Source organism: Protopterus annectens, chromosome 11.part0 (assembly GCF_019279795.1).
Source record: "Protopterus annectens isolate FY-2018-M chromosome 11.part0, PAN1.0, whole genome shotgun sequence".
Lineage (NCBI taxonomy): Eukaryota > Metazoa > Chordata > Ceratodontiformes > Protopteridae > Protopterus > Protopterus annectens.
In genome coordinates, this window is record NC_056745.1 from 104,741,944 (window position 1) to 104,765,537 (window position 23,594).

The following is a 23,594-nucleotide window of genomic DNA, read 5'->3' on the forward strand; positions in this document are numbered from 1 at the left end:
TTTGCCTTCTAAGGTCACAACAGGGTAAAGAGTCAGTCAGCCATGGGGATAGCTTGGCCCCCTGTAATACGTTTTCATTTTAGCATCTGCCAGCTCAACGAGGCACTCACATTCTTGTAGCCTAAATGTTTGCCTTTTCCCTTCCATCAGGGTGGGGTGACCCACATTTAAAGGTGAAACCTAATTGTCCCCAGGCTGAGAAACTCTCAGCTCAATCTTTCCCCCTGTCATTATGTCATTCTGTCATTATTTCATTCATGAGATGGTGTGTAAGGGATTTTTTCCATATAATTGCCTAAGACCTACCCTTATAGCAGATTGCATGAGTGGAATTCACATAATACAGGCCTCACTGGCATTTCCACTTCTGTGAACATCACAATCCTTTTACAGCATGTACGCTGTTTGTTGGATGCTTATTCCCAAGACACTGGTGGTTATGAATGCATACCGCCACTGAGTGTAAGATCATTGCAACAGGCTGCATTTCCATTCATTCGCCCAAGATGGATTAGTTGTATTTAGCTTCTCACTGCCATCTTCCACTTTTTCTCTCCTCTGGTGAACAAGCGTCTATCTAGGTACTGGTCAGGGCTTTACTCTGTGTCAGAGAGCCGACTGAAAAAAGCCATGGTTTGAGAATAGAAACTAGTCTTCCTACTTCCATCACTTTGTGACTCTGCCAGTATGTCAGTCACCTGTACATGACATGTATTCTGCAGCAGAGAACAACTTTCTCTAAAAGCTTGTGCCATGTACTAAGAATGTTTGGACAGTTTTCATAATTACCAGCATGTGTATAATATTTCTAATAATTTTGTGAAATACCTGCATATTTAATTTGATATGTTTCTTATCTCATAGTGAGCTTTTAGTTGATTATCTCTTCAGTCCACACCCATCAATCATTTATTACATTCATATCCTTTTATACCATAGATGATTGTCATTTTTCAAGAATTACTTTAGTGATATCACTTTTACTTTGTTCTTCCCTCTAGTGTGAGGTCACATCCCCCAAATATCATGATACTGTTACTCTTTACTGCCACAAGTTCTTGATTACCTCTATGTCAAGGCCTTCCACCTGCATTACTAATGATGTGGCACCAGCATAGGGGCATTAACATGGCTGGATTCCATGCATCCATCCACAACTCTCTTTTTTCCATTTTTGCACATGGAGTTGGAGTGTCACATCAATGGTGACAGTCACCTAGAGCCAATGGTCACACTGCCAGGTGGCTACCCCTGCCACAGTTGTTCTTCTATACCATACATACACATGCACACTCACACCTATGGCCAATTTTGAGTGTGCAATCCACCTATTGCATGTCTTTTGTATGTGAAAGGAAGCTGGAACACCCAGAGAAAACCCATGTGAACATAGAGAGGACATCTTGTAAAGCAACCCAGATGCCAGTAGAAGTAATATATGCAGTAATGATCATTGTCTGTCCACTGCTATAAGACTTCAGGTCTTTAGGTACATAAAATCTCAGTCCCATTGTGTGGATCTGCATAGTGTTGTTACATGCCTCACCCATATGTTGACGTCAGCTACTGTATGCTACATTGTTCTTCATTTTGTCTGACATTCTGGTAAACAGTTATTATTTCTATAACTAATCTGGTAAAGCTGCAGATGAATGTCAGTTGTTGTTGTGACCTGAGATCTAGCAACAGGTATCTCTTCCTCACATATTATGGAGCACTTAATGATCATTCTAAGGAGACTGGACTTCCTCCTTCAAATGATTTGACTTCTTCTTCCATCCAAAATGAATAGTTTTTAAAGAGGAAAATATGGATGGCTTTGACTATGTGATGATGATGATGTCAGACAGTAAGAGTAGTGCCACCATTTGTTCCACTTAGAGTGGCACAGTCAGTCACACATAGCATCATGAAACCTAATCCATTATGGTTCAGAGCTTACTTCCTGTAATGTGCTCGTGCACGTGTGTGTGTGTGTGTGTGTGTGTGTGTGTGTGTGTGTGTGTGTGTGTGTGTGTATGCTTGCATATGTGTACATATGTGAGGGCACTTGAGCAAATATAAAATGAACACCTTACAGTTACTTAATGCAGACTAAACCTGATGTAGAGTGCCAGTCTTAGAGCAAACAGATTAGGTTATCATATTCTAATATTTTTGCCTGACACATTTCATCTGGTTATCAGTTTATTAATTAATGCATTTATTCATTGATTAGATGTTAACCTTCTGACATGTCTTGGGACAACCAAGATACCAGTCCATGCAGAATGTTCCTCACATTCTTGACAATGCCATTGTCCTGCAACCAAGTTTTAGAGAAAGTCCTCATCTTTATAGTGATATTTATGGAAATTTTTGAGTGTAGATTCAGTCCTCTATATCTTGTAGATATTAGGATAATTCTTTATATCAGCCAGTGGTAAGTGCTGTGGCCAACAGACTGAAAATGCACTGCTTTTATCAGCTGGTATGCTAGCGGATCTCCATATTGCTTGGCCTGTCTAAATTGTATATTGCAATATGAATCCCACTTAATGCTAAGATATTTTCTGAAATAAGATACTGGTATGAAGATGAAATTAATTTAGTGAACTGCACAGTGTCATTATTAGCGTACAATGTTTTACAAGCAAATTAAAAAGTTTTGCCTTCACAAAGACTGGACTTCTTGCTCAGAGGCTCTGAAAAGAAAGAGACAAGGTGTATATGTAAGGCTGCTTTACTGCATTGTGCAGGTAAGATGACAGCAAACAGGAAGGGGAAATAAACTAGTGCAAGTAGGTCGCTGTATTAAAGGCTGAGAACAAGGAAGGAAGAAAGTGCAGATGGAGAAATTAGGTAGCTGTGAAGAAGGGGTACACTGAAGGAGACCGGGTTACCTTTTTATTCTGTAAACATTTTGCTTCTCAGTATTACTCTTAAGCAGAGGACGCCTTGCTGACATTCATTTGGATGGTATTTGAGATGTTAATTTTCTATTTATCTAGTAAATTGCCAAGTGATTATTATAGTAGCTTCTTTATTTGACTAGTTGCATATTGAAATGAATTATCAGGAGGCTATACATCATAAGGCAAGTATTAATTAATTACCATTCCAAAGTCATTTTAGTTAAGAAATTTGATTAAACTGACACATACAGTTATGAATTTTCTGCAGGCTGAGTTAAGAATGGGCAACGCTAGCTTTCATTATTAATAAAAGGAAGCTCATGAAATAGTTGATGCTAAATGGTTTTCTGGGAATTTGCTTTCACGGACCAGTTACTGCTCTGAAGTATTTTATGAATAAGTATATGCCTAGTGTAAATTCCTTGCATTCAGAGACATGGCAATTAGAATTTCAAAAATAGCTGTAAACAAGCTTCATTTGGACTGACTGTTTGAACTGCAATATTAGATTATCACTAGTTCGTTTATTTTATTGAACTTGCTTTCTTGTTTACCCTGCTTTTAGTGTAACTTTGACAGACGACACTTCAAACTATGAAGTGACAGAAGTTATCATTGCCAAAACAAAATTAGGGTGGTGGTGGCAAAGAAAAGTGAGTCATTATAGTGAGGTCATCATCTGATCCAATCAAGATATGTCATATAAGTGGCTGATTTGAGCTTTATGGAGTACTCATCGGAATCAGAATGAATTAATTAAATGTACAGTGTTTCAAAAACTGTTTGCAATACCATTTCATAAGGCATTTTGGGCGAGTTTCGAATATAGCTGAAACAGTTGGTGGTTTGTGACTTTCCTCTGCTGACAGGAAAGGGTGTATAGGCCCATTTGAGTAGCAAACAGTCAGAGGATGTATACTTTTTAGTTATTTGCCTGCGTTAGATCTAGTACATTGACTTGCTAGAATAGAAGCAATGGCTTTCCAGCTTATTTTGCAAAAAAAGAGTCATGTATGGCTTTAATTTTGAAAATGGGGTAGACATTCAATACATGCAATAACAATATCTACCTGTATGTATATCTGAAAAGTAGATACCAAAAAGGGCCATATTTAATACTACTACTACTACTGTAAAATTAATTTATTAGTATGGTGCCAGCTGTGTGATTTGAAAAACAGCCTTGAATAAACATTAATCAGTGATATGCAGAAGGCAGGAATGGATGATGTTAAAAGCAAGGGATCTACGTGTTTACATTGAAATTGTAGCACAAGGGGCATTTTGAAAAAAAAATTAATATTTTTTCTGTTGTCAATACAGAGATGTCCTAAAGTGGAAACTATGTTTTAAGAAGAGGCCTAGATGTATACATATAGGCAATGATTTTATAACGATTGCACCATACTGTAGGTATAGCGAATGTGGAGGGTTTAGTAACTGGATGCAGCTGGCATATTCTACTGTGGGAGGGGTTATATCATATGGGTTACCAGATTAATTCTTCAAAGTTATTTCATGCATTGATCTAAATAATATTGTGTATTACAATTAGCAGCTTTGAACCAAACACCATGCTTGCCAACCACCTTACTCTGGTTTGCCAGACATGATGTAGATCACGTCATGCCTTCCAATTACTCCACTCCTTCCCTTCCCAAATAATCTGCTTCCATACTGCAGATCCCGTCATGCCTTCCAATTACTTCACTCCTTCCCTTCCCAAATACTCTTCTTCCATACTGAAGATCCCGTCATGACTTCCATACTTCACTCCTTTCTTTCCAAATACTCTTCTTTCATACTGCAGATCCCGTCATGCCTTCCATACTTCACTCCTTCCCTTCCCAAATACTCTTCTTCCATACTGCAGATCCCGTCATGCCTTCCATACTTCACTCCTTCCTTTCCCAAATACTCTTCTTCCGTACCTTGAGCACTAGACCTTTTACAAAACCCATAGCCGTCTGAATATGGAAAAATCCAGATTTTGCATTGCTTGGACATACAGCTGCATTTCCCTATCTGCATTCCATAATCTTTAGGCACATTTTATCATTATTATTATTATTATTATTATTATCATTATTATTATTATTATTATTATTATTATTATTATTATTATCATTATTATTCATTATTATTATCATTATCATTATTATTATTATTATTATCATTATTATTATTATTATTATTATTATTGTTATTATTATCATTATTATTATTATTATCATTATTATTCATTATTATTATTATTATTGTTATTATTATTATTATTATTATCATCATTATTATTCATTATTATTATTATTATTATTATTATTATTGTTATTATTATTATTGTTATTATTATTATTGTTATTATTATTATTATTATTATTATTATTCTCTTCTCCTGCATTTCCATATGTGCATGTATGCATTTGTCTGAGCAATAAACATCTCAAAAAATGTACTTCACGCATGCTTTGTTTTGAAATCTATGTAAATGTACATAACTGTCACTTGCACATATTCCAGCATTCCTTCATTGCTCTGATAATATGAAAGAGAAAAGGCGTTTCTTCTTGTAGCTAATGCAGAGTCTCAGCTTTCTTCCAGCCTTGTATTACTTCATAACATGAACAAAGGTGCTAGTGCTTACTCCTTAACTGCCCACTGTTTCAGTATTAACATTGGCAGTGCTCACTGCATTCACAGTATTTCCCTTTGGTAGTTAAATCGCTCATTTTTAAACTACTAGGGCTGTTTTAATTCAGTAGAACCTTTCTCATTTGCCCATTGTAGTTTCTGTCCTAAAGGCAAGGACCACCCTGTCAGAATTGGTATTAAGGTGTATCTAGTCTCACAGCATCTTTCATCCTTGTTCTAATACTGGTGGCTGCGCAAACGTGAAGTCTCTGAAGTCAAGAAGAAAAAAGAAACATTACCACAAGCATGGCTTTAATACAAATCACACCCTACTTACTGACTGCCTGGTTTTGCTGTTTAGCAAAGCCCTGCTGCCTTTTAAATAACCCTGAGGTAGAGCCTGGCCGCACCCCCATATCAGCATACAAACTTTTGTATATGTTAGTAGAAGCATCTGTGCCATAGCGGCCTACAGATACAGAATCATAGTCAGTGTTCTACATATAACAGGGTTCAGCAAACTTATATTACAGTCCATGGAGCATGCAAAGTTTGTGTTGGTGCTGTTACATGAAGAAGGAGGGGCAATGTCAAATACAGAACTTGGTAGCCAGCCAGCCAGGAAGCAATAAAACAATATGGTTCACAATTCACATATATTCATAAATCAAATTATAGCAAAGTAGGTGTTTTGGATGTAAGGCAGACTGATATTAAGGAAATGGTAGACTGACCCAAAAAAATTGTGTGACTGATTATAGTAAATGGTGGTGATGGAAGAACTGTAGAATAAAATAAAAAATACCATTAAAATGACAATAAATAAATAAATAAATAAAATAAGTTAGTGAACATAGGGAAAACCTATGGTTTTCAAAATGTGTATTAGATCCTGTCAAAAGTAAAATGATATCATTCTGGAATTTAATAAACTGCATGAGACGGAGCTGTATCCGATAAAACGGGAAAAACAGTGAAATTCATCAGGGCAACAGATCTAAGGTGAGAAAAAAATATTTACGAACTGTTGGTAATGAACGTAAAATACAATGTGCTTATTAGTAAGGCGAAGCAAAATGATTGATGTATGCCATTATTCACAAAGTGGAAAAGTGAGGTGAGAGCAACAGAAAATGGCAGATATAATTGACATGTATTTCCGTTATGTACTTATAGAAGAGGATGTAATACACAAGCATCAAAACTGGGAACTATTTGTGTTGAGAAGTTAATAACATTGCTGTGGAGATTAACAAGATGGAGAAGGATAACACTGATAAATCCATTAAACAAGGGTAAATACCCTCCTGCCATGAAATAGCACCTGCCATTTTAAATAGCTTGGCATCCATGATTGTATCTGAAGTTATTGCCATGGTTACACTGTTAGAGTGTCTGGCTGCACATGTTGATGAGATCTAGAAGGAGATACTGAAGTCACTGGGAATAACTGAAGTAGTGCGGCTGAGATACCTCTTCAATGTTGTATGGAAAGCAGGGACGATGCCGCTGGACTGCCAAACTATGGAGATTGCGCCATACAGTGAGGTTATTGTATTCTTTTGAAAAGTTTAACTTGCTATATTTAGATGGGGAGGGGTAGCTGAGAAACTGAATTATCTCATGGTCTTATCAATGAGTGATGACAAATTGGAGTGAATGATTAAATGAATGACAAATACATTTGGGCAATAACCACACTTTTATACCTGTTGAAGTGACCTGTGGTGGTGAAATAGTAATTCTTAGAGATGTTGTTATTTTGCTAGTCACAGCTTATCCCCATCCTAACCAATGGCCACATGCTGCAAGTAATGACCAAGCAAACCACATCACAGATATGAGCAGTAGACATTACATTCCTTTCTGATGAGAAGGTCTGGAGCTTGCTGATTTTTCAAGTAGATGTTATGCTCCATCAGAATGAGAGAAGCTGTAAGTATGTCCCCTGTAGTGCACCTGTTGGAGTCGTTGCAGGTATGGCACATTGGGTGGAGTCTCCATTGCAGATGTAGGACTCACTAGAGAGTTTATATCATTCAGCTGGCATGAGAATGCTTGTGGTTCCCTGAGAATGAGGCCTGCTTAGTTTTTTTTTTTTATTTGAAATGCTCACAAGCAAAAATCTAAAGAAAATTAAGTGAAAGGTTAATGCTAGTCCATTCACACAAGGAAAGTTTCTGGATGAACTTTAAGAAGTAAATGTCGACAAAGCAATATAGTCATTCAAGAGTCATATGCAGATTCTGAATGTACTGCACGTATAAGTAGTTAGGTTTCTGATTGTCACTGCTTTTAATAAAGTATGGTAGTATGATTTAATATAAGGGCAACGGGAAGGCGGATGTGACTCTACTTCAACATAGTTGTAACACAGATTCATACATGTACATGCTGGTTATTTTAATAATAACTGTAAAGCTGATGGAATCATTCGCAAAGGATTAAATTACTGAGTACTCCTTCCATTGGGTATTTAAGTACGTCAGTAACATGGATTTGGGTAGATCTTTTATAACAGCTCTAACCGATTTGTCTGTGTCACTAAACAATATAAAAAAAGGTGCTGCAGAAGTGGCCTGTCTAGACATTATCAAGTCATTTGATAAAGGTCCAAAGTCTTACAATACAAATGAGGTAATTGGAATATGTCTTACAGTAATGTATTTTTTTTTCAGGAGCATCCCATTGGCTCCACTTCCTGTGCCCAATTGTTCCATTCATTCCTCCTTTGGGGTGTGAGCCTTTTGCTTATTTTTCCCTGGAAGAGGTGACAGTCAGGTTTTATGGTGAAGACTAGTCTACAGATCCAGCAAACTGTTCTGTCCTCATCCCATTGGCAGACAGTGGAGTCTGTTATAGCTGCTTTCATAGGTTCATAGAAGATCACTAGGCTAACAGCTTAATGGCCCTTACAAACCTAACCAATTTAACCCGATTTTACCCAATATATGACCCCTGGGGTAAGAAGATGGCATGGATTTCTGCCTGTGCATTGAGTATCTTACAGCCTTCTACATTTGCCTTGATTCCAGAGAAGTATATTCTGAACAGGAGTGATTCCAGTACTGAGCCCTGTGGCACATCAGTAGTAACTGGCATCTTGCTGGATTTGGATTCACCCACTTTAACCACGTGTCCTGTCTGTGAGCCAGTTGGCTATTCATCTGGTGACATAAGCATTTATGCCCAGTTTTGTGAGTCTATTTATAATACCTGCGTTGAGAATTCTGTCAAATGTCTTGGCCAGGTTAAGGTAGGTGGTATGTACTGTTTGACCCACATCCGTGGCCTTAGTGACTTTCTCAAAGAAATTCACCATATTCAGTAGGCATGACCTGCCCTTGAGAGCCAGATTGGGTTGGATCCAGCGCTATCAGGTTTTACCTCATATCATGCGTTCCGGCCCCAAAATCAGGAAAATACCAAGAAAGGAGGGGGGGTATCCATATTCATCAAGGACACCCACACCTCAAGACTGGTGGCAACGCATGATGCATCGGAGACCATCCAGGTGCAATTAACCGTAGGCAAGACTGCTCTCCAAATTGTAGCATGTTACAGGCCACCCTCACAAACTCAGGAACCTCACATGGCCTTCCTGAAAACACTAGAGGGGATAAATGTATCACCAAACACCATCATACTAGGTGACTTCAATTACCCAAATATAGACTGGGAACACTACTCAAGCCCAAACACCCTAGCCCAAAAGTTCCTGGAATTCATAAACTCAAATGCCATGGAACAACTAGTCACCATTCCCACAAGAGGAGATAACATACTTGATCTCATCATCACGAACATGGGAGCACAATGTTCAACACCGAAGTATACCCCTCACTGGTGAGATCAGATCACAAACTAATCTCGCTGGAGGTCCTCATCCCACCCCACCGGAAGTAAAAAAGACCACAGTAAAGAACTTCTCTAAAGCCGACGTCACACTTCAAAAGCCTAGTGTGGTCTCCTTTAAGGCCCCGAGCCGGTGGAAAACAGTACTCAAGCCGCTGAATCACTTACAAATGCCTTCTACCAGCACCTGCAGGACTGCATGGATAAGGCAATCCCAAGCAAAACAAAGACTCTTTGTACCAAAGGCAAGCGTCCAGTCTGGTGGACCCCAGCCATAAACAAACTCTACAACAAAAGGAGGAAGCTACTACAAGATAGAGCAAAATCCTTAAAAGGTAAGACACCCTTGATCACTATAAGTAAAAACTAAGAGCTCTCATAAAATCATCCAAAGCAAATTTCGAGAGAAAAATAGCTAAAGACTCAAAAGACAATCATAAGGCCTTCTTTAGCTATGTTAGAAACCTAGGAGGAAACTCCCAGATATGCTCTGAACTAGTTCAAAATGATGTGAAGATTACTGATCCTACAGACATTGCCAACATACTGGCTGACAGGTTCAGTGCAAACTTCTCCCCCCCCCCAAAAGGAGAGATATCTATACCAAACGATTGCAGCCCCCAAACATCTCCAGCCCAAGTGAGAACTGCTCTCTCCAAAGCAAAAAACACAGCATCCATGGGACCTGATGGTGTCCCCGGCTGTGTGCTCCACGAACTCAATGAGGAATTAAACCCACAGCTAGGACAGCTGTTTAATCAAAGTCTTACCTCTGGATACGTACCCAGGAGTGGCGCACTGCAACTGTGGTCCCACTTCACAAAGGCGGTGCCTCCACCGACCCTGGAAATTACCGCCCATTAGCTTGACAAGCCTTATCTGCAAAGCCATGGAAAGGATCATAATGGACCTCATAAATAAAGACATAGGGAATTTGCAGACTTTGGATCCAACCCAGTTTGGCTTTGTCAAAGGCAGATCATGCCTTTTAAACTTGGTTGACTTTTGAAACAGTCACCAAAGCCATTGATGAGGGAAAGGCAGTCCATACAGCCTACCTCGATCTGGCTAAGGCCTTGATACAATACCCCACTCGGGTATCATTGAAAAACTCATCAGCTTAAATGTTAACCCATACATCACAAGATGGGTTGCAAACTGGCTGAGTGACAGAACCCACAGGGTCAGAGTTGCTGGCGCCATGTCAGACTCAAAGCCTGTCACAAGTGGTGTCCCACAGGGCTCAGTCCTGGGCCCAATCTTGTTTGGCATCTACTTTTCAAGTACAAGCAAACACAGGAGGGTTATGGCTGACAAAGTTTGCAGATGACTGCAAACTGGGAGCCATAGTAGAAAACACATCTGACACAGATATCCTTCAGAAGGGTCTCACAGAAACGGATAACTGGTGCCAGAGCCACGGCCTAAAGTTAAATGCCAAAAATGCATAGTCATACCCTTCGGGAAAAACAAGGTTACCCCTAGCTACCAAATAGGTGGCAATCCACTGAGCACAGAAGAAGTTATCAGGGACCTGGGGACCCAGGTTGATAGTAGTCTGTCATTCGACACCCATGTAGCTAAAGTAGTTAGGAAGACCTTCTACATTGCCCACCTTATCATGAAGGGATTCTCATCTAGATCAAGGGAGGTTATAGTCTCCTTTACTCATCACTCATCAGACCAATGATTGAGTACAATGCCCCATTCGAATGTATCTGACCCGACACTTGCAGCAGCTGGAGAGGCCACAAAAGTTCCTCACCAAAAGGATAAAGGGTCTCAAAATCTATCCTATGCTGCCCGACTGAAAGAACTCCAGCTCTATTCAGTCGCCATCTTGCTCAGAGGTGACCTTTGCCTAACATACAAGGCCATGTCAAACCCAGATTTGATGAATATGCTTCACCTCAAAAATCTAGATCCATCAGAGCCACAAGGGCGGGAGACTTAAACCTCGACACGGCTATTAATAGGACATGCTGGAGGGATAGATTCATCACACAAAGACTCCTATGCTGTGGAACAAAATCCCGGTACATGTGAGGCAGAGCACCTCGCTGGCCTTGTTCAAGAGAAATCTTGACCAATGGATGGGAGATCGCAGATATACCCCAGGGATTACCTCAGTGTCACTGCTCGACAGAGGCACAGCAAAATAATGGGTATAGTTCCCCATACTAAAGGGGTGGCGTAAGCCACAAAACGATGGGCTAGGCTTGTAAATGCCCTCGGGCAGATAGCCTAGTATGAACTATGAACCTATGAACCTATGAACCTGTGTCATTATTTATCTCTTCCATGATTATTCCTTCTATAGTCTTACATATAAGACTAGTCAAACTCATACCTCTGAACCTCTTAGCATAAGAAATCTGGATAAAGCCTGAAATAATGGGGGAAAAGGCCCAAAAACAGGGACACATTTTAAATATCACTTTTATAAGGTTAGAAAATTGATAAAATAACAGAATTTGTGTCTGAATGCATTTTCTGAAGGATATGAATTCTGAAACTCAAATATATGTCATTATTTAGTGACATTAATCCATAGATCATATAGGCAATTTGTCAAAAAACACATATTTTATGAAGAACAGACTAAAAATTAAAGGCAAAAATCTGGAAATTCAGTGAAAATCTGTACAGTTGAGAGATATGGACTCAAACTTATGGGTCTGTAATTTCCCAGGTTAGTAGATGGTCCCCCTTTATGCATAGGGATAATGTCCTCCACTCTATTGAGACAAAGCCAGTCTGGAGACTGGTTAAATAGAGATCCTATTGGGTCTGATACATCCTGATTTAAGCTGTTTGAGAGGCAGCCTGGTATATTGTCAGGCCCATTGAAACTCTATTTTTAGCATTAGACAGCACAGTGACGACCTGTTCTCTGGTGATAATTGGCAGTGGAGTGGTGGAGGGCATTTTTGTGGGGAGAAGTGGGGGTGATGGGGAGGTGAAATTTGAGCTGAATTTGTCGGCTAGCAGATTTGCTATGTCTTCCAGCTGAGTATAAGTGCTGCCATCTACAACTAAGTCTGCATGTTGTTGGGTGTTGCCCTTAAGATTGCTGACCTAACTATAAAATGCTTTATGGTTATCTTTAACTTTGGAGGCTATTTTTACCTCAAAGTTTGTTTTCAGACTTGATTACTTCCCTGATTTGCTTGTTTAGACTAATGAGGGACTTACTGCTCTGTTGTGCACATTCCCTCTTACTTCTTGACAGGATTTTCTTTAAGAGGAGTATGCATACTTCTTTGTATGTACAGCTTTCTAACCACGCGGCATGTGAATTGCAGACTGTTGCTCACTAGGATGATCATGTTGCAACAGTTGCCTTCTTTGTATGTACAGCTTCCTAACCACGTGGCATGTGACTTGCAGACTGTTGCTCACTAGGCTGATCATGCTGCAACAGTTGCCTTCTTTGTATGTAGAGCTTCCTAACCATGCGGCATGTAACTTGCAGACTGCTGCTCACTAGGCTGATCATGCTGCAACAGTTGCCTTCTTTGTATGTACAGCTTCCTAACCATGTGGCATGTGACTTGCAGACTGTTGCTCACTAGGCTGATCATGCTGCAACAGTTGCCTTCTTTGTATGTAAAGCTTCCTAACCACGCAGCATGTAACTTGCAGACTGCTGCTCACTAAGCTGATCATGCTGCAACAGTTGCCTTCTTTGTATGTACAGCTTTCTAACCACGCAGCACGTAACTTGCAGACTGCTGCTCACTAAGCTGATCATGCTGCAACAGTTGCCTTCTTTGTATGTACAGCTTCCTAACCACAAGGCATGTGACTTGCAGACTGTTGCTCACTAGGCTGATCATGCTGCAACAGTTGCCAATGCAGCAAGTCAAGAAGTCAAGCTGCCTGCTTCCCCTCAGGGTGGGCAAGCTGGCATCAGCCTCTCAGTCCCCTCCTCCCCACCTATCCCACCCGATCCTGTGCTGCTAGCTGAATACAGGTTATTTTGGGGTGCAGTCAGGGCCTTATCTCCATGTACAATGGAGATGGGCTTTTAGGATGGCATACTAAGTTATAAACTGTCCAAACAGCACATTATACTGGACAGAAGTAAACGGAACCCACAGAGATAGGACATAGAAGCAATTCACCCCTGAGATCAGTTTTGGGACTATTTCTCTTCAGTGCCTATGAGTGGCATTGTAAAAGGACTTGAAAGAAAAGCAGGCCTCTCTACAAACAGCACAACTACCTGTAACAGAAATAAAACAGAAGGTAGGATGTGTAGAATGAATGGATTTCACACAATCAGAGAAACAGCAATACAGTTCAGTTTGAAAAAAAGAGAAAGATATTGCACCTGGGTAAAAAAATGCCAACAGCTGTACTGCAAAAAGAAAGGTGAGATATTGCAAACAATGAAAAATGAATGGTTCCTTGCTGCAGTTTTGTTAAAAGATCCAAATGCAGGTAATCGGTGCAAGGGTAATACATTAAGCTGGAAAATGTTGGCATTCGCAGGCAGAGGCAGAGGTGTTACTTGTTAGAGGACAACCTCTTCTGACTGACTCTCCTATTGATTCTTTGATACTACACTGTTTTCTCTGACATTACTATGTGATCTTGAGTACAACTAATCTGTTATCTGTTAGATAATGCACTCATATTCATAGGCACTGCTAACAGGTATGGCCAGACTTTTTTAATAATTTAAGTGTTTTCACAGTTCAACTATACAGATCATAGGGTCAAAGACCTTTTAAAAATTCATTCTCTTTTTCATTGTAAGAAAGTTTTCTAGAACCCATACAATCATCTAAGATGAATTAAAAAAAAAAAACGTTAGTGACCTTACATATCTGCTAAAGATCATAATTTGTTCTACAACCTTGGAATCAGTTGCAGAGAAAACCTATCTCCAGTGGCAGTTTTATTAAAAAAAGAATAACACATGATGAGTGTCTATGCTTTATATCTCTTGAAGTGACTAAACATCCAAGGCCTGAAGCAACCCTTAACACATCATCCTGCAGAGCTTTAAAACCAACATGTTACCACTAATAAGGTGATAATTTACATGAAATAGGTTAACATTAACCAAATGTTCTCTGCATGAAACATGCTGTTTGCATAGATTTTTCAAACATTTCTCAGAATCATTTCAAGAAAATGTATATCTGCCAAAGCAACTAACCAAAAAGGGTCACTATACTTAAGCATTAGTTTAATTATTGACTTGAACAGGATTGCAAGATTAACACTTTCCCCTGATCTTATAACTTTAAAATGTAGTTCTAGCTATCTTATTGCTTTATTGCTTCATACTAATGGAATTTTCATTAAGAAAAAACGTATTAATTGCAATAACGACCAGGTCCTTAATGTTTTCAGTGACTGTAAGAGTATTACCATTCTGCCGGAACTTACAGTTTAATGATGCATTAGCAAAAGGTATGACATAACAAGTACAATTAAATGCTAACCCCAAGTTCTTGGTCATCTAGATGTTCAGTGCCTCTAAATCCGTAGACAGAGGTGTAGCTAGGAAGCAGGGACGGGATCAGCTGCTTTGGGTGGAAGATATCAGGGAGGGTATAAGATTCAGATCCAGCGTTCTGTTTCTGAAAGCTGATACTGCATTTGCTGTAGCATTTTGGTGCCCAGTGTGTGACTGACTGCATTGCCTGCATTCAGAAATGAATGACACTACTGCAGTTTTTTGTAAGGGGTGAATTGTTCAGCACTCCCTGTTAGCTGTAGCAAGCCACTTGTTACATTTTCTGCAAGCAGTTTGCTAAATGTTAAAGAAGAAAAAGGATATCTTTTTTTTTATCCTTAACTCACAGTTGCTGGAGAGGGCATCAGATCAGGGAAATGACCCCCAGCACGGTACAACTAGCTACAACTCTGACCTTAGGTATTGTTATAACTTTTCCAGTCTTACAATCAGCCACACATTTAGTGACCCAATAGCCTGAGGTGTGGAAAAATGCAGAAAATACTTAACTGAATACATTTATTTATTCAATTTACAGACCTGTGAAGTAATGCAACAGTTACATATCGCCATTGAGAACATTCACCTAGTATGATTAAATGTTCTGAATCTAAGAAAGGTTAAAGAGCAGCAAACCACAAACCAAGAATCCAAGAACATCCTGCAGCACAATTCTATGCATGAACAACCACAGGACATTATTAAAAAATCTTCTCAGGCTGGTTGGCATCTACTCACACTGAGTATTTAAGACTATTTTTAAAATAACTAAGTAAACATAACAGGTCTATAATTTGCAATGCAATTCTTATTTCCACTCTTATAAATAGGTATCACCATAGATTACTTCCAGTTATCTGGAAGAAAAGTTCTTAATAAAAAGCTGTTACACAACAAGACTGGGTACTACAAAGCAGTCATTTATACAGGTAATTAGGAAAAGTACAAATATTTTTAGGCACCATAGAACTGTAGACATAGCAAGCTTGTCTTCATACTTTATTGGGTCAAAAGGGCCCGATACATACCTGCAGTATGTCTTCATGTTAATATTCTGCACTGATAACAGAAACATACATCGATTTACTAGTAAGAATGCTTTGCTTCAGTTATCCAGTTATTTTGATCATCATGTTTTGTTAACCTATTTTGTCACTTTAGTAAGCATGGAGCCATTTTGGACTTTTTACTAACTTTTTGACTTAATAACAAAGAGTTTTTTTTTTAAAGTGTCACAGTCCCAAGTTGTATCATCCTTAGGCAAAATAGAGTGCCTGTCTATTGAAGTAAGGCTTGTTTTAAGACCCTGGAATTCTACATTATTGTAATCATATATTTTAAGAGAGGGCTTAAAATGGCCAAGGTCTTTTTATGAGTTGGACTATGTCTGTCTTCCAGAGGGTTGTTGGAAGAGTTTTATGTATCCCTAGCACTTATTTCTGCTGTGCAGAAAGCTCAGTGCTCAATGTCCTCTGTGCTAAATCCAGCACAAACATACTTCTGTGTACCAGCAATGAATATCTAGAGTGCATCTTCACTCCAGGAGGAGGGTGGGGGGTTGAGCCCCAAGTTGTAGGAGTTACAGCACCTTGACTTTCCTCAAGGTGGAGCTCTTGTAGTGAGAATCTGCCAACACCCTCAGCTCAGGATGGGTAAACCAGTGTTGGATGCTCCATCCAGTCACTCATTGGCTGGCTCCTAGTATAGCACCGAGACTGCTGATCAGTTATGGATTACTTGGGAAAGACAGTCACTCATTGGCTAGCTCCTAGTATAGCACCCAGACTACTAATCAGTCATGGGTTACTTAGAAAGCAGTCAGGACTCCATGTGTCTTTGTGATGGAATCATCAGCCATCTTTATATTTTTCTTGTTGTTCTTGTTCAGGTGAAACACATTCAGCCAAGCACCTCATTAATTTTACTTTAAGCATGGCAGATATGATATAATCATAATTCATGGGAAGTCAACAATCTGAAGTAGTCTGTATTTAAAACTATGAGGTGGATATGGCAGGATATTAGAGCATTACTACATGCAAGGAAAATAAAATCACATTTCATGAGATTTTGCCTTCTCTTCAAATCGCACCCCCGTATATAACCAAGATCATGTTGCTTAATTTGTAGCGAAGGACATAGTGAAAAAGATAATGATTTGGCACCCATCACCCTGCTATAAGTGGTGTGCGACCAATCTGACTGTTTTGTAGCACATGGAATGCAACTGCAGTTCTGGGGAGCAGAGGTACTGAATAGAAAACTTTCCATTCAGATTAAGCAATTTTCTGTTGAACAAATATTATAAAATACATTAGTAAGAGCAGTGGTGAAGGCAGCCTTATTAAATGCAAGATGCTTAAGAAAAAAGAGCTGAATAGGTCTGTGATCTTTCTTTGCATGGAAAATATTTATAATTGTACTATAACAGAAACTTGGTTTAAAATTCTAGTTCTATACTATAACTTCTCCAGTTCATCTTCTTTCATTGTTGTAGGTCAGAAAAAAAGAACGGTGGTATTTCCATATTTGTCACACAGTATTTAACAACTAAGCTTATAAAAACAACGCAGAATTAAATTGGCTAGATATAAAACTTGCCACAAAAATCTGAATTCAGTATCTTACTATGTTATAAAACATACATGTTGCCAACAGAACTTGAAAACGTTCTGAATAGTATTCTGCAACTCAAAATAGACAATAGCACTATTCTTAAGCAGACTGCAGTCATTCAGTCTTCACTTTGGATGATTGTGACAGCAGTAATAAACAATCTCAATTATTTTATAAATCAAAGTAACTGAGTAGATTTTGCATAATCTGATTAGAGGAAACAATGGTAGCATACAGTCAGATCAAATTTTGTAATGCCAAGACTCAAATAATTACACAAGTTTATTTAACTTTAGTGCAGCCATATTATAAGGGTGTGCTGCTTTTGATATCATGGAACTTTGGTGACAAGGTTAAGCAATCTCGTGATTAATTTACATGAAGTACCAGGGAAAGAGGTATAGCAAGGCTTACTCTCCAAAACAATTTTTTGCTTAAGATAAACTATTTGTGTTTTAAACTTTATTGTGGCAATATTCTGTACCATGATTATATTCTTAAACTAGAAAGTAATGAATCCTGAAACAACCTACTAGTCATCATAAAAACATTACATCCATTTGTTCATCTACTGTAGTACTGCCCTCACTGCTAAGCACAGATGAAATTTCCATTATATTTGTCCTGGTAGCCTATGACATATGAAACACCTTCTCCTTTCTAGAATATGTTAAAGGAAATTTTTACTTAAATAAATGCCTTTCATTCAAAAACAGACAGGGATAAAATCATTATTAACTAATGCATAAGAAATCAAGACACTTTAAAAAATGTCAGTGGTGTCATTTATTGCTGCATCCAAATATTAATATCAGGGTAAGAAAAATAAATATATAAGAAAGCTAAAAAATAACACAATCAGAAGAACTATACAATCAGTAAATTATATAACAGGAAAAATAATCCTAACCCTGAAAGCAATTCATATGTAAACAGAGCATAGTGAACGCTTACTTATTTTTCACAACAGATGGATCTAAGTACAAAACTAAGCTAGTATTACAAATCAAAGGCAACATTAAGAGTTTCTTGTGTTTAAAACTGATGGGAAGTTTTTTTCTAACTTTTGTAATATCTCAACATCAACTAATTGCAAATGTACTGGTTGACACCTTCTGTACCAAACTAAGAAAAAAACAAGGCTAAGACTGGCATACCTTTGTCTCTGAGAGATGACTTCCTTATGTTATTCAAGATATGATTAAAGAAAATGGTAATGAACATTAACACCATGGGACTAGTTAGATCTTTAACAAACTTTCTACAAAATATAAAACAAAATGCAGTGTACTTAAATCAGTGCTCATTTCTATAAGCAACATGCAAACATACATAAAACAAAATGCATTCTGGAGGTCTGGCAAACAATATGCATACATATATATATATATATATATATATATATATATATATATGGGTCTAGGACACATGCTCGACTAGCATATGTCCAAATCACAAAATATCGAACACACATACACGAAAGCACTTAACATCGAAAAGCGCTTCCGAGTATGTGTAGTTCAAAAAAAAATCTACGTTTCTGCAGGGGGGCTTCACCCCCCTTGCACCCCCCACCCCCCCTATTTTATTATTCTCACTCCGAGATCGCACTACAGTGGGAAAAAGGGAATTTTCTCTTACCCGCACTATAGTCCAATCTACAAAACAGGCACACGTACATGGAAGCGCTTGTCGATGTTAAGTGCTTTCGTGTATGTGTGTTCGATGTTTTGTGATTTGGACATATGCTAGTCGAGCATGTGTCCAGATCCCATATATATATATATATATATATATATATATATATATATATATATATATATATATATATATATGTGTGTGTGTGTGTGTGTGTGTGTGTGTATATATATATATATATATATATATATATATATATATATATATATATGTGTGTGTGTGTGTGTGTGTGTGTGTGTGTGTCTGTGTGTTTGTATACACAATATACATAAACACACACACACATATATATACAGTACATACATCGTCATATCCAAACAGTTGCAGATCAATCAGCTTCACCAGTATCCTGTGTAAATTTTTGGAGTGGGTAAAATGATTTTTTTTAAATGACACTAATGAGCTTTCAATAACAGAGTCAGAACAATACAGATTTGTTAACAGGAGGCTAGCCCTCCTTAATTTGGCATAATTGTCAAAGAAAGGAACAGCCACTCTTGACTGTATATGCACTATACTTGGGCCTTATGAAGGCATTCAGTGTTATAGAGGATCTCATTCAAATAAATAATAATAAATATATCGCCAATAACTGTTGGGGAATGTGGGCAGGGAAGCAGCAGATGAGAGTAACAATACTGAAGTACTGAGCTCAGCCACTTCTGGGGTCTGTATTGAGACTGCTCTTATCCCAGCCTCTGTTCTCAGGTATAACTCTGAGTAAAGAACTCTGGTCAGCAAAATATACTCACAATTACAAATAAAGAAAATAAATACTACAGGATGGGTTGAACTAAATTAACAAATGGTATAAAAATGTCAGTCTCATTCTTAAGGGTACCACATGTAGTAACCAAAATATTTATGGAAACGGTATAAATTATGAATACTAAATTAATGGTAGATGAGTAAAGGTAAACAGGTTAAGTTAAATTTCTAAAAATCAGATAAGTAATTTTTTAACCCATGTCTAGCAGCTGAAATGTGAAAAAGCCTACTCTTAGCACATCTGATACTCAAGGGTCAGCCCAGCAGATTAATAGAATTCATTGTTCTTTGGTATATTCATTGATGCACCTTATTTTCAGAATAATTGTTCTTCTGTAGTCTCTAAGTCCTGCCACATGATGTTTGAGTACAAAAATGCCTTTACTAAGATAATGGATGAGTTGGAAAATATGACTTATGCGGAAAAGATTCGGGAAATGTTCATGTACTTTATTATGTGTTTTTCCTATAGGATCCTAACAGTGGTGCTTTGCTTAACATAAAAAGCCATGTCAGATCAAATATTATTTGAAAATCTATGGCTAGAATATATAATAAATGCTGTTAATATAAGACCTCACAGCCTACTGTTAAAAATAAATATCAGTAAAATAAAAAAAAAAAATGACTTGTGAAACTAGCATAAACTACAGCTAACAGGCTTAAGTTCATCCCAAACAATATGCAGAATCCCACCCATCCACAACCCCTTTTCCCATTTTGCACAGGGGTTTGGAGTGTCACTTCAACAGTAACAATCATTTCAAGCCAAGGCTTACACCACTGGGTGGCTAGACCTGCCATGGTAGAGCATTCATATCATCCACTCACACCTACAGCCAATTTAGAGTGTCCGATCCAACTACTGTGTGTCTTTGGAATGTGCAGGAAACCAGAGCACCCAGGGGGGACCCATGCGACTGCAGGGAGGACATGCACACTCTGCAGAGAAGGCACCACAGCTGAGAATCTCTTGCTGAGAAATAACAACACTAACCGCTTCACCACCATGGCCACCCAGTCTTCACCCGAATGGGTAATTAAAAGTGTCAAAGTTAGATATGACAGGCAGGCTTCTTGAAAGGTAGTAGGTTTCAAGAGTGACACCCAGAGGTAGGATCCTAGGAGAACAAGAATACTATGTTCTTTCCTTGAAGTACCACTTTCCCCTTTGAATGTATATTCACTGCTTCCCCCAAGTGCACAAGCTCATAATGCACCGTATCTGAACTTTGAATCAATATGTCTGATAGCTTTATGGTCAGAAATATATATATATATATATATATATATATATATATATAGAGAGAGAGAGAGAGAGAGAGAGAGAGAGAGAGAGAGAGAGAGAGAGAGAGAGAGAGAGAGAGAGAGAGAGAGAGAGAGAGAGAGAGAGAGAGAGAGAGAGAGAGAGAGAGAGAGAGAGAGAGAGAGAGAGAGAGAGAGAGAGAGAGAGAGAGAGAGAGAGAGAGAGAGAGAGAGAGAGAGAGAGAGAGAGAGAGAGAGAGAGAGAGAGAGAGAGAGAGAGAGAGAGAGAGAGAGAGAGAGAGAGAGAGAGAGAGAGAGACAGAGAGAGAGAGAGAGAGAGAGAGAGAGAGAGAGAGAGACAGAGAGAGAGAGAGAGAGAGAGAGAGAGAGAGAGAGAGAGAGAGACAGAGAGAGAGAGAGAGAGAGAGAGAGAGAGAGAGAGAGAGAGACAGAGAGAGAGAGAGAGAGAGAGAGAGAGAGAGAGAGAGAGAGAGAGAGAGAGAGACAGAGAGAGACAGAGAGAGAGAGAGAGAGAGAGAGAGAGAGAGAGAGAGAGAGAGAGAGAGAGAGAGAGAGAGAGACAGAGAGAGAGAGAGAGAGAGAGAGAGAGAGAGAGAGAGAGAGAGAGAGAGAGACAGAGAGAGAGAGAGAGAGAGAGAGAGAGAGAGAGAGAGACAGAGAGAGAGAGAGAGAGAGAGAGAGAGAGAGAGAGAGAGAGAGAGAGAGAGAGAGAGAGAGACAGAGAGAGAGAGAGAGAGAGACAGAGAGACAGAGAGAGAGAGAGAGAGAGAGAGAGAGAGAGAGAGAGAGAGAGAGAGAGACAGAGAGAGAGAGAGAGAGAGAGAGAGAGAGAGAGAGAGAGAGAGAGAGAGAGAGACAGAGAGAGAGAGAGAGAGAGAGAGAGAGAGAGAGAGAGAGAGAGAGAGAGACAGAGAGAGAGAGAGAGAGACAGAGAGAGAGAGAGACAGAGAGAGAGAGAGAGAGAGAGAGAGAGAGAGAGAGAGAGAGACAGAGACAGAGAGAGAGAGAGAGAGAGAGAGAGAGAGAGAGAGAGAGAGAGAGACAGAGAGAGAGAGAGACAGAGAGAGAGAGAGAGAGAGAGACAGAGAGAGAGAGAGAGAGAGAGAGACAGAGAGAGAGAGAGAGAGAGAGAGAGAGAGAGAGAGAGAGAGAGAGAGAGAGAGAGACAGAGAGAGAGAGAGAGACAGAGAGAGAGAGAGAGAGAGAGAGAGAGAGAGAGAGAGAGACAGAGAGAGAGAGAGAGAGACAGAGAGAGAGAGAGAGAGAGAGAGAGAGAGAGAGAGAGAGAGAGACAGAGAGAGAGAGAGAGAGAGACAGAGAGAGAGAGAGAGAGAGAGAGAGAGAGAGAGAGAGAGAGAGAGACAGAGAGAGAGAGAGAGACAGAGAGAGAGAGAGAGAGAGAGAGAGAGAGAGAGAGAGAGAGAGAGAGAGAGAGAGAGAGAGAGAGAGAGAGAGAGAGAGAGAGAGAGAGAGAGAGAGAGAGAGAGAGAGAGAGAGAGAGAGAGAGAGAGAGAGAGAGAGAGAGAACTTGAAAAATTCACCCATACATATTTTATTGCACAAATGCTAATATGCAAAATGTGAATATTAATACTTAATCTGAAACATCAGAGTGTATTAATAAACAGAAGGGATGCATGCAAAACAAATGTGTGTCATAGTCTTCCAAAACGTTAAGAATAAATGTTTACATTTACTTGTACTGCTTCCTCAACATAACTTTGTTTCACTGGCATGTGAAAAGGCATTAAGCAGATAATATCTACTTTGTAATAAAAAACACAAACATATTTTCAATCATACAGTGACGGTTTTCATGCAAACTACATGCCACAGCTGTTTCCTACAGTTCTAGAAAGGCGTATAGTATATCTGAGATGAAGCAATGAAACATTATGGGGATTATTGATATTTCTCAGAGACATGAGTTGCTGTGCATTTTTATGGCAATCCTTCACAGAAAGTAATACAATGGCCAGATGATGCAAAGTTGAGTAATAGATGGTAAACCGAAGACTATGATCCAATTAAGTACCACTCCTTGTGAGTAACTGCCCACAAACTCAGCACTAATCTCTGAGATGTTGCAGCTGTTGTACCAAATAAGTCATGAGATTCTGTGAATGAACCCCCTTTGCTGTTTCAGCTTATCTTTCATTTCATTTCCTGAGCAGAAACCCCTGGGGAGCATTCATACACACGCCCTATCTAGAGTTTACCAGAGATTTCACATAACCCAACATGAAAACAATTAAAGAAATAAATATGTGGTACTGTACATAATCTGTGTGTGGTATGGAGAGTAGAACTGTCTAGAAGGCAGAAGTGAGAGAAAATTAGTATATTAAGCTCACTCTGAGCATCTGAAGCTTACTAATGGAGCACCACAGGGC